This window comes from Lithobates pipiens, unplaced genomic scaffold (assembly GCF_037356315.1).
Source record: "Lithobates pipiens isolate NorthernLeopardFrog02 unplaced genomic scaffold, aLitPip1_a1.2 Scaffold_3, whole genome shotgun sequence".
In the NCBI taxonomy this organism is placed as follows: domain Eukaryota; kingdom Metazoa; phylum Chordata; class Amphibia; order Anura; family Ranidae; genus Lithobates; species Lithobates pipiens.
The window spans coordinates 175,202,329-175,215,217 of record NW_027507790.1 but is presented as its reverse complement, the minus strand read 5'-3'; the positions used below and the strand labels follow the sequence as shown (position 1 = coordinate 175,215,217).

Sequence of the window (12,889 nt, the reverse complement as noted above, 5' to 3'; positions counted from 1 at the left end):
TCAGCTTCGGAGATTTTGCAAAGCGTCGTCTGCTCCATACTGCGCATGCGCAGTGCGGTCCGGACACTATTTGATGGCCGAACACTATACGGCAGAACACCGGCGCGCAGGCGCACTGGGACCTCTACGCTGCCTGTGTGGGATTTGTGGTGCGCATGTGCGGGGATGTCCCCTTGGATGTGCTGCAGACATTGCGGTGCCTCTGCTCTGTCGCCGTGGGGATCGCGGTGCGCAGGTGCTCTGGGACCCCTGCTCTGCCTGTGTGGGACTCGTGGTGTGCAAGTGCAGGGATACCCCCTTGGATGTGCTGCGCAGCAATGCGGTGTCTCTATGCTGTTGGTGTGGGGATCACGGTGGGCATGTGCGGGGCTATGCCCTCCAATACGTCACGCATTATGCGGCGGAGGCAACTGATGGTTCCGGGACACAGAGTGTCTTCCAGAACACGAGGGGGTGACAGTGACAGAAGAGCCGCGCACAGCGGCTCAGGTGCCCCCCTCCCCTATGGGATTACCAGTGGGTGGAGCAATGTTTGGTACCTGCACACAATCAACAATCAAGTAAGCATATAAAATAAAGCACACGCTGGGTATGATCAGCTGATCCTTGGCGTGTGCTGATTGTTGCAAACATGCAGTAAGGAAAGGTAAGAGAGGACACTACAGCAGAGGTTTTCTTCACTCCTCTTTGGTTTATTATTTTATTTTGATTTAATACTTTTGTTGCAATCTAGATTGACTGATACTCTGGCACTATCATAGAGGCCGTGTACCTTTTCTCTGGGCTGCTTTTGCTTGTACAGCAAGTTACAATAAGAGGTAATTCAAATGGCAAATATAAAAGTCAATATTTCATTTATCAGTTTAGATACTTTTGAATAATAGCACCATTGCTACATTTGTGACACATATGCCAAGTCTTTTATTGATAGTGCTTTCTATGAGCACATAGTAATTACTTATTCAGTACAAGTTTTACATGAGCACATATCATTTATTCACCTATTCAATGTTTGTTATTCCTAGTACAATAATATCCACTCATCACTAGTTTATGGATTTCTCTGTCACTATCACTGTCACTTTTATTCTATTTCACTTCATCTCATTTTATTTTATTTATTTATTTTATTTGCACATTTATTCAATTAATTTGAGTATTCATTATCTTTACCACACATTCATTAGTTACCACTCAGATCACACAGCATATGTTTACATACTGCTATCAACACACGTAGTCGTATTACCAATACCACCAATCACAATTTTGAGACATTTTTTTTAACTCCAATAATAATTTGATATATAATTTATTTTTATTTAAGTATACATAAATAAAACTAAGTTAGACATAAACTACATTTAAAATAATTATATAAAAAAATGATACAAACTCCCATACGGATATGTACATATGCAAAGAATTTTTCAAGTCTACCCTTTCCCTAATCCTAGTATGTAATGCATATACAATAATTTTAAATAAATGAATAGCTTTCTAATTATTATTTTTAGGTGCTGCTCCTTTCCAACCAAAGATGTCCCCTCTACTATGTGTGTGTGTGGGGGGGGGGGGGGGGGCACTATACTGTCACCTCTTGCAAGTCCGTGGATCCAGGGGACGGGTTATTTCATTCCCCCTTCTCTAATGGGGTGTGGGCAGTGTCTGTGGTGAGCCCTGGGAAAGATCTGCAGGAAAAGGCTTTTTGCTTTTAAGGAAAGTCTCTGGTTTGAGCGGAAAATACTTGTTGGTGGAAAAGGGTAAATATTACAGGTTGTCTTAAAGGGAAAGCAACTCGTATAAATCAATACAATGAAATGTTAAAATTTGTCCTTTTCGATATACTTGCAGAAATGTGAAGAACCCCCCTGAAGAAGACCGCAATCATTTTTTTCAAGGTTGAAATGCATTGGGGTATTGTGTATATCATATGGTCATATGAATTAAATGTTATGGCAATCTATTTGAATATAGTATAATTATAAAAGGAATTGTAAATGATGTATGCACCTTCCTCTACCTGAAACTGTTCCGCACTTTGTATACCAGAGCTCTTATTTTAAACATATTTTGCTCCCAATGATGTTTAACTTGTGTTTTGGATAATAAAATCAAGGAATTTCTACAAATTATTTTGTTTCTCATTGCTGCGAAAAAAAAACCACGGGGAATTTACCTGACCTTCCAATTTGATAACGGGGTGTGCAGCTAGCTCAGATACCCCATGCGCCCCCCCTCTCACTATTATATTACAACTTACCAATTCTTAGATGTAATGACTGCATTTGTTTTTCCTTTTTTAGGCTTTCTTTCAGCCCATATGCCTCATATATTTTAAAAGAACAAGTTCTCTTGCAAGATGTATCTGTTTTCAGGGATGAGACCAACTGTTCAACAATGACAAGGGTGCTTACAATAATTAGCTTATTTATGTAAAACCTTTATCCCAAAAATATTTGCTGTAACTGATTATAGAAACAGAAAAGTCCATCGAGTCTGCCAACTTTCTTTTTTTTTTTTTTTTTCGTTAACTTTTTTTGGTCTGAGTATAGAACTGTGTTTGTCTCAAGCATGTTTGAAGCCATTTACTGTTGACTGTCTCACTACCTCTGCTTGAAGTTTATTCCAATCATCAACTACCCTTTCAGTAAAATAATACTTTCTAAAATTGGTATTAAAGGAGTTGTAAAGTCAATTTTTTTTATCTTAATGCATTCTATGCATTAGGATAAAAAGCCTTCTGTGTGCAGCAGCCCCCCTAATACTTACCTGAGCCCCATCTCTGTCCAGGAATGTTCACGAGTGTCTCGACCGTCCGAGACTTTCCATCCTGATTGACTGAGACACAGCAGCAGCATCATTGGCTCCCACTGCTGTCAATCAAAGTCAGTCAGCCAATCAGGAAAGAGAGGGGTGGGGTCAGGCCGCAGCTCTGTGTCTGAATGGACACAGGGAGCTGTGACTCGGCTTGGGTGCCCCTATAGCAAGCTGCTTGCTGTGGGGGCTCTGAACAGGAGGGAGGGGCCAGGAGCACAGAGGAAGATCAGGCCTGCTCTGTGCGCAACAACTGCAAAGAGCAGGTAGGTATAACATGTTTGTTATTTTTAGTGAAGAAAATACTAAATTTTACAATCACTTTAATTATAAAGTGTGAGGTGGAGTTTCAGGCTTCAGTGTTTAAATCTGCTAGCACATTTAACCTTACTCTCCCCTTCAAACTGACAATGCTGCTGTCTGCTGTGCCCCTTGTGCCCATTCATCCAGAGTGGGGCACTCTAATACAGGAGGTGTGTTACTGCTCAGATCACCAGGTAAAAACAAAGAAAACGAATGCAGCCACCACATGTAGGCTGTAATATATTACATTTTTGGTTTTGGTTTTAATACCGCTTTAATCTAATAATAAAAAGAAAATCAGTACTAAACATAAGGAATAAATAAAAATGTGTAAGAAACTCCATAGTCTCTTCACAAGTGACTATAGGTTCTTACATTTTAAGTAGATTATTTGGCCTTAAATTAATATATTACACATACTTTTTCAGAAACATGTTTCCACTGCTGTAAAATGCAAATAAATAACATTTTAAAGAATTTACTGGTTTCTATTTTGAGAAAGGTTTGCTCACAAATTTTATGTCAGTTAAAAGTTCCATTTTCTGTGACAATTTAAACAAACCGCAAAATAAAATGAGACCACCCACTGCAGAAACCAATATAAGGATTCCCACCCTGATAGGTCTGCCAGAAGCAGCTAACAACGTCAAACCCTCTACCACAGTGTCCACATCATTAAGGTGTTCTACTTTAATGATCTTCTTTCCAACTTTCAACACTGCTGGTTTATGAAGGCCAAGCGTTATATAATTTATAAGCGTCTATGATTCTATTTAGCATGGCGAAAGTCACCGGCGTAATCACTACTTACTTCGTACTGTTAGTGCAGGAGAACGCTGGGCTTTTTATTGGGATCATAAAAGATCTACCAGCATGGAGTCAGCATAACATAGCAGTTACTACGGTACAGCTGGCCACACATGGAGAGACCAGATTGCTTAGTAACAAATAATTACAAAATCAGACAATTCTTTTTTCCCCAGACCTGCATTGTCAGTTGTTTTCTCCTAAGCCACCAGTATGAGGACTCCATTGAGGATATGCATACTAGTGGTGACTGTGGGAAACAACGGTAAATATCTGTGAAAAAACACAAATATATAAAGTAGAAAATAATATTATATAAAGCAACATAGCCAGGGTGACTGACAAAAATGAATACTAGCCAAAGGGATGAAAATCCTTCTCCCCCCAGTGTACTTACATATGAGCTAAATATAAAGTAGTGAGATTGTAACAAAAGTGCCGCTTAAGGCGTCTGGCACAAGAGCTGGGGTACTGGGACCCAAGGAGTGGAGCATGAGCACAAAAGGAACCTCCACAGGAAAGAAATGTCTAGAGGTGACATGCATAGGCTCCAATATTATGATTAAAATTTTTTTTTCAATGCGTAGGGCTTATCAGATGCATCTCATCTTCATTGGATGGTTTAGACCACTTTTACACTGAGCAAAATGATAAACGCAACACTTTTGCGCTTGCTCAAATTTATCATGAGCTGCACCCAAAGATCTACAACTTTTTCTATGTACACAAAAGGCCTATTTCTCTCAAATATTGTTCACAAATCTGTGTTAGCCCTTGTACACACGGTCGGAGATTCCGACAACCAAATCCGTCGGATTTTGTCCAAAACTGTTGCATACACATGGTGGGACAAAGTTGTTGGAAAATCCGATGTGATGACGTTATTTTGTTACGACGGGACTACGTTCACGCTAGTAGCCAATAGCTTTGGTGTAGGAATTTGATCTGAGCATACATGGCACTTTGTCCGATCGGAATTCTCTACACATGATCGGAGTATGTCCGATCGGAGCATTTTGTCGGAAAATTTTACCAACAAGTTGGAAAACTTGGTCCGTTGGATACTCCGACGGAAACAGTCTGATGTAGACCACACACAGTCGGTATATCCGACAAAACGGTCCGATCGGACACATTCCGTCGGAATCTGCGACCGTGTGTACAAGGGCTTAGTGAGCACGTCTCCTTTGCGGAGATAATCCATCCACCTCCCAGGTGTGGCATATTAAGATGCTGATTAGACAGCATGATTATTGCACAGGTGTGCCTTAGGCTGGCCACAATAAAAGGCAACGCTAAAATGTGCATTTTTTATCACACAGCACAATGCCACAGATGCCGCAAGTTTTGATCGAATCTGCTGTTAGATTAATTAGCTCCTAAGTTGGCCCTAGTATGTGTATGTGAGATAGGGACTTTAGATTGTAAGCTCCTTGAGGGCAGGTACTGAATGTACAATATATGTAAATCTATATAAATCCCAGTATTAAATAGTAAATATATGTATGTCAGGTACAGTTTATTATCTGGGTAATCTCCATTCTACCAACAGAGATAAAAAGATAATTGCACAAAAATTTTCAAATGGTCAGACCTCCTGCCACCCTGATATCTGCCTCTTTATGTCTATGAATATGTTTGCTTACTCTTCATAACTGGGAATGAATGAACAAATGAATGATTTGTATAGCGCTGAAAATGCGAACTGATTCGCCTCAAGGCGCTGGGAGATTATTACCTAATTGCGCTATAAATGTAATGGGCATTGGGCATCTGCCGCTATCCTTTATGGCTACCACAGGGCAAGACTACATACAGAGCTGTCTGTGGGAGAATGCAAGCATATATTATATGTACCCATTCTGAAACCCACCAGGAACCATCACAATATACTATGTGACTAAACAAGTGAATAGAAGCCGCATATATGTTCTTATCTTCCTTTCCTTTTTTCACCACAAAAAGGAAAGGAATGTGCTCACTCTGCAGAGATTTTAACAGTAACCTGGAAAAGCATTGTACAATGCCTCATTGTTAAAACCTGTTATTGCCCTCTTTGGACATTCACATGGGTGGGCAGGGGCAGATAGTTTGCTGTGTTCAGAGGTGTCTAAATGCTGACTCTGGACGCAGCAACACTCTGTGCTATGGCCACATACAAACTGTTAATTAGCTACAGCCAGTTTTGCGTGCAGCTAGAAACTCAGCAAAAACCTCAACTATGGACTCACACTGTCTGCCTCCAGGGTCTGTCGGGGGTTCTAGTTGAAGGTAACTATTTAGATGAGAGGTTACATGCAAATGGCAGTGGCACCCCTCACACAGACACACTTGGTTGAAAGAGAGAACTGAGATGTGCCAAACATTTGTGTATCACTATAAACTGAGGAAGTGGCGAGTTATGGTCTTTTGGTGAAATAAAGCTATCTGATATTCATCTAACTAGATGACTCCGATCCAACCTTAGACACACCAAAATGGGCACCTCTCCCATCCTACCAGTACAATACCCACCAGAGAACCCACAGAGCAGTCTTTCTCAACCTTTTCAACAGAGAGGAACCCTTCAAATGACTTTCCGGTCTCAGGGAACCACTGTTAAAAATGACTATATCTGCAACTCATGATACATTAGTGTGATGGTCAGTTAGAAGAATGCTCCTTACACTTGTGGACATTGGGAAGAATTACCACCTACAGATAGCTAAAAATATCAATGGTATCAGTGGGAACTTGTCTGAGAGGTACAAATCGCTTATTGCTCAAGGAACCCCTAGGAACCTCTGGAGGAGCCCTAATTGAGAAACCCTGCCTTAGCCCTTGTACACACGGTCGGAGAATCCATCGGAATGTGTCCTATTGGACCGTGTTGTCGGATAATCCGACTGTGTGTGGTATGCATCGGACTGTTTCCGTCAGAATATCCGTCGGACCCAATTTTCCAACATGTTGGAAATATTTTCCGACAAACTGGTCCGATCGGACATACTCCGATCATGTGTACAGAATTTTGATCGGACAAAGTGCCACGCATGCTCAGATCAAATTCCTACACCAAAGCTATTGGCTACTAGCGTGAACGTAGTCCTGTCGTAACGAAATAACGTCATCACGTTCTGAACGATCGGATTTTCCAACAACTTGGTCCGACCATGTGTATGCAACAGTTTCGGACACAATCCGTCGGACAAAATCCGTCGGACAAAATCCAACGGATTTGGTTGGCAGAATGTCCGACCGTGTGTACAGGGGCTAAGAGTATTCAGGATTGAGACTCTTGTGCCATTGAGAGCAATCGATTGCACCCCACATGGAGATGGGACTTTTATCCACCTGTACTCGCAGAACATTATGTGTTACTGTCCACTCAGGTCACCGCAACCTCATTAGATATAAACTATTATTTCTTTCCTTTTCTTGCTTCTCTTAATTGAGGAGTTAAATACATTTAGATACATACTACACTAAAAGGGTTCTCCCAATTCTCCACTCTGTTTTTCTGGTGGATACTCCTCAGGCCTTTGAAGACCAGCACCACCTGAATCCCAAGCTGCTGACAGCTGCTGCTGGTCGAAAAACATTGTATGCACGCCGTGTTTAGAATTGCTGGCAAGAATCTACTGGCAACCCCTGGCAGTGTAAATGTAGCTTAAAAGACTCCTGTCATTAGAGAAATATGGAGGTCTGCCATTGCTGATCTCTTCTTATAAAGTTAGTTTCCTGAGCTTGCTGCATACTTGTTTCAAATCAGTGACTCAGGACATTTACAGGTTTTCACTAATTGTATGTGCATGGTTCAATAGTTTTTGGTGTTAGAACAAAATGAGCATGTTCTGAGTATATGTGAAAAGATAGTATGAGATCAATTTGTATGTGTAACATTAATAAATGAACAGTTCTAAATGTAAATGATGACTGAACAGGATGGTAATTGCAATGTGTGTGCCATACATTATGGCCACAATTAGGGAATTTGGGAATTTGCTACTGTTAGCTACTGTAGGCTGCTTGGTCAGAGTTTGCTGTGCTCTATATGCAGGTGATGATGGATTCAGTCTGCAAATCCATACATTTTGTCAATGAAACAGAAAATTGGGAGAAATTCTCTAACCAGGGTTCCACTTCTATTGCCATTTTTTGAAGAGGGTTTTCTCTCTATGGTGGCTAAGTAGTTATCACTTCTGTCTAGCAGCACTAGGGTCATCCATTTGAATTCCAACCATGACACTACCTGCATGGTTTTTGCATGTTCTCCCTGTGCCTGCATGGGTTTCCTCTGGGTACTCTGGTTTCCTCCCACACTCTAAAGACATGCTGGTGGGTTAAATGCCTCCTGTCTAAATTGGTATGTGTATGTATGAATGTGAGTTGAGGACCTTAGATTGTAAGCTCATTGAGGGTAGGAACTGATGTGTATGTACAATAGATACTGCATATGTAAAGCACTACATAGATTGGTGGTGCTATATACAGTATCTCACAAAAGTGAGTACACCCCTCACATTTTTGTAAATATTTTATTATATCTTGTTATGTGACAACACTGAAGAAATGACACTTTGCTACAATGTAAAGTAGTCAGTTTGTATAACAGTGCAAATTTTCTGTCCCCTCAAAATAACTCAACACACAGCCATTAATGTCTAAACTTCTGGCAACAAAAGTGAGTACACCCCTAAGTGAAAATTACCAGAAACCAGGTTGGAGGACCTCCAGTGTCAGAACCACTGTGTGGGTAAGAAGGCCAGAGCCTATTTACAACCATACAGTACATTTCTGGACACACCGTTCACCCCACCATGTTACATTTGGATGCACTCTCGGGGGCCCACAGACCCTTGGGCCACAGTGTCCACAGACAAACTTGAGCACACTCTGTCTTTCAGAATTCAGGAGTGAAAACAATGCCTGTCTGAAGTCCAACAGTTCATTAAAGACAGAGCTGGGATGAAGTAAAGAAAGTTAAAAAGCATCACATTTTGACATTTAACCTGGGGACAGAGAACTAGTTAAATGTAATGGAGCACACTAGCAAGGGAAATTGCAAATATTCTGTGTAGAAATCCCTGGATTGGTACACTGTTGGTACTGCTAAAACAGTATATTTGAGGTGGGCTAATCTATGATATCCAGAGAAAGGGAACTCAAGAAAAAACTGAGACACTTACATCATAAACTTCTTAAACCCACAGATTCCCATAAGGGGGTTTTAGAAGAACCAGTGCAAGTTCCTGAGCCACACAGTCGCTGCCACCAGAGATTCAGTGTTGGCTGCTTCCTACTCTTCTAATATTATATGCAAGAACTCCAAGAGAAGCAATGGATCCTGACAATATTACATAGCCCAATAATCATCCAGCTCAGGTCCATGCTCCTGATGTGGAGCCCTTTTAAGCATCAATTATTGACTTACCTGAAGACAGAGATGCATTGCCTCCTCTCCTGAACTCAATCCCTGAGGTGCTGCCAGGGACCTAACTTCAACAGAGTCTTCTGTACACTTTACAGAGGATGAATCTGAATGGTCTGCAAACTTGCTAGGTAAGTTCAAGTTGTATGGCGTGCCCCAGGTGTCCTCCAACCAGGTTGGAGGACCTCCACTGTCAGAACCACTGTTTGGGCAGCCAGGCCAGAGCTTAATAGCACACAACTTCTCCAAAAGATCCAGCTACTGTGGTGGTGGTGGGGGGGGGGGGGGGGGGGCACTCCTCTTTGTCTTGTCATGCTACAGGCCATTCACACATCATTTGGAGTGAATATATGTATCAGATTTTTTAAAGTGTTGATTCCCAGATAACTTATTATGGAAGAAACTGAAAAGTAACCTGGCAAAAGTTAAGTCTGGTCTTACCCCAAACTATGCCTAATTATTGAAAGCCATACAAAGGGTAATTATTAATGTGTTATAATTATCCAGGATGCACCACACTTCGTTCCTACACACCATATTTCTCACTGTCCACTGCCACTTTTCTCTGGGAAGAGCGATACAATATGATAAATATTTTCTAAAAATTCCTTTTATCCTTGTGTGAAATGACCATTTGTCAGTTCCTGTGTGTGTGTATGTGATAAAGGGTCTTCTTTGTATTATGCAGCACATCATTTCAATGGCATGCAAACAATTCCGAAGGCTGAAATAAAGTGGATGGTAAAGCAGATAACGAATCAGCTTCCCGGTCATTGACTAAGCAATAAATATCTGCCCAGTGACAGAACTGAGCAGCAAACCTTGGCTTGGATCTCACCACTGATAGTAATGAATGCTTTTCCATCACACAACCACAAGTGTTTTGTTCTGGTCTGCATAGAAGGCCTCAGGAATGTGCATGCATTCATTCCAAAACCCAAGAGCCTTTGAGGAGGGGCTCACTGAACCCAGATGAACTTGGACTAAGGCTAGGTGAGCTGGGTCAGACTGCGGTGATAAGGGTCTTTTCTCATTAAACTAGGCATTAGCTGTGAAATGTTAAACTGTTTACAGGACCATTCAGAGGAGAGAAAAGTTTCTCTAATAAAGCAAGAACAAATGGTAGATTGAGTTACAACTAAGGGGTTATTATGTTAGAATACAATGTTTCACTTAATTTAATGATAGGCTATGTAGGATTAAATGAATCAAGTATGTTTAATCTTTTCAATTGAAGAGGTCATGACAACCCCCCATAAACTTATAACAGAAAGCTTTTAAGGGACACTAAAATGTTCTGTTTTATTCCTTTGTTTGTTTTTAAACTGATATTTCATATATCTTTTTTTTTCTTATACAGTATGTATACAATTTTTCTGTTACAATTATTATTATTATATGGAATTTATATAGTGCAAACAGTTTGAGCAGTGCTTTACAAAATAAAGGGAGATAGTACAATTACGATACAATTCAATACATGAGGGTTCATAGAGCTCTGCTCTTGACGGTTTACAATCTAAAGGGGAGATACAAGTGATACAAATGTGAGAAATTAGCTGATGGAAAAAAGTATGGAAAGTATCGTTTTTAGATGGAGGCAAGATAGGTCTCCCTGAAAAAAAGAGTTTTCAGGGATCACCTAAAGGCAGACAGTGTAGTTGGACAGATTGAGCTAGGGGGTTCTAGAGGATGGGAGAGGCTCTGCAGAAGACCTGGATGTAAGCATGGAAGGAAGTCATGAGGGAGCTTGAAAGCTGGAGGTCTTGGGAGGAGCAAAGAGGACAGTTTGGATGATATTTTGAGATGAGGCTTGTGGTGTAGCTTAGGACAGAGTTGTGTATATTTTTTGTATGGCGTTGTATTTTGAATTTTATTTGTTGGTCAAGTTGAAGCCAGTGAAGGGATTGACGGAGAGGTGTAGCGGGCACTGAGTGATTGGTAAAGGGGTGAGTTTAGCAGCAGCTATCATGATAGAATGGAGGGGGTTAGCCTATGGTAAAGGTAGGGAATTGCTAGAGATAACAAGGGAGCAAATTGTTAGCTTTGTGGTGCCATGGCTTAAGAAGGGGCATATTTTGTAAATGTTGCAGCGGTTAAGGTGAAAAAAATTGCAGCAATTGGATGTGGGACTGAAAGGAGAGGGCAGAGTCATGAGGAACTGATAGTTGTACCATTGATCTTGATGTCAGGGGAAAGGGCTAAATTTTGTAAAGATTGAGTTTGAAGTGGTGCAGCATCCAGTTATCTAGTAATGCTTTAGAAAACTGGCTGCTTGAGGAGACTGATAGGGTGAGCAGAGAAGTAAAGAAATAGATTTCGTGTCAGGGGTTTAGACCGTCCAGGTGCTTCAGCCGTGTTCCTGCGCACATGTGCGGTGGAACGGCACTTCAGCGCATACGCATTCGTGGCCCGGCGGGCTGGCGCATGTACATGCGCACTGGTGCACGTCTGTGCGCATTGGCGCATGCTTAGCGTCCCCCTGGCGGCCTATAAAAGCTGCTCTGGTGCACAGATCAATTGCTGGTTTGTCTTCAGCTTCTGCTACTTGAACCTGTTCCTTGCATCTGATTACCCGTTGTGACCCGGATTGTTTTTGACGCTTCTGCTTATCTCCTGGACTTTGACCCTTGGCTTTGTTATATGGACTCCACTTCTCTCCAGTGTTTGACCCTCTGCGTGTGACCCAGACCTGCCTCTTGTCTCCTGCCCTGACCCTCGGCCTGTGACCCGGACTTGCTTGTGTCTCTCAAAGACACTACATCTCTGCCTGTATTTGCATCATAGACTGTCAGTGTTTGACCCCCAGCCTGGTTTCCTATCTGCTACATCTGCCACCTTGCCAGTCTTTGCACAGGTGCTCACCTCTACCAGACCTTCACGCAAGGCTCCTCCTGCCATCTGGGTAGCCTGTGCCTCTTTGTGCCATTTGCTCCCTGTACCACCTCCAGGGGGTGAACTGCGCTTAGTCGCAAGGGTGAACCGCTCTCGGCATCTCGGCCTCTGTAAGTACTTCTCTGACATTTAGGTGTTGTCAGCATAAATAGTATTGAAAGCTATGGGAGGTGTAGATAGAGAATTGGAGCTTTTGGGGACCCGTACATAAAGACAAAGAGAAAAGGATGAGGTAGAGTTGTAGGTAATACTCACAATGTATAAGATAGGAAATAGGAGAATCAGCAAAGAGCAGAGACTTGGAGGCCAAGGAAATTTAGTTTTTTGAGTTGGAGTAGGTGGCCAACTGTATCAAAGGTATCAGAACAGTCTAAGCCCCTGTACACACGGTCGGACATTTTGCCAACCAAATCCGTCGGATTTTGTCTGTCGGATTTTGCCTGTCGGATCTTGTCCGAAACTGTTTCATACACACGGTCGGACTAAGTTGTCGAAAAATCCGATCATTCAGAACGTGATGACGTAATTTCGTTACGATGGGACTAGTAGCCAATACCTTTGATGTAGGAATTTGATCTGAGCATGCGTGACACTTGGTCCGATCAAAATTCTCTACACATGATCGGAGTATGTCCGATCGAACCAGTTGGTCGGAAA

At 41.8% G+C, this 12,889-nt stretch overlaps 1 long non-coding RNA gene across 1 annotated transcript; it reads left to right on the top strand.

Moving 5' to 3' along the window:
- Positions 1 to 608: 608 nt before the first annotated feature.
- On the top strand, positions 609 to 2,077 carry LOC143940011 (uncharacterized). Its single transcript, XR_013263801.1, has 4 exons — positions 609 to 646; positions 734 to 818; positions 1,720 to 1,763; positions 1,855 to 2,077. It is a non-coding gene; the product is annotated as an uncharacterized LOC143940011 (long non-coding RNA).
- The last annotated feature ends 10,812 nt before the right edge of the window (positions 2,078 to 12,889 follow it).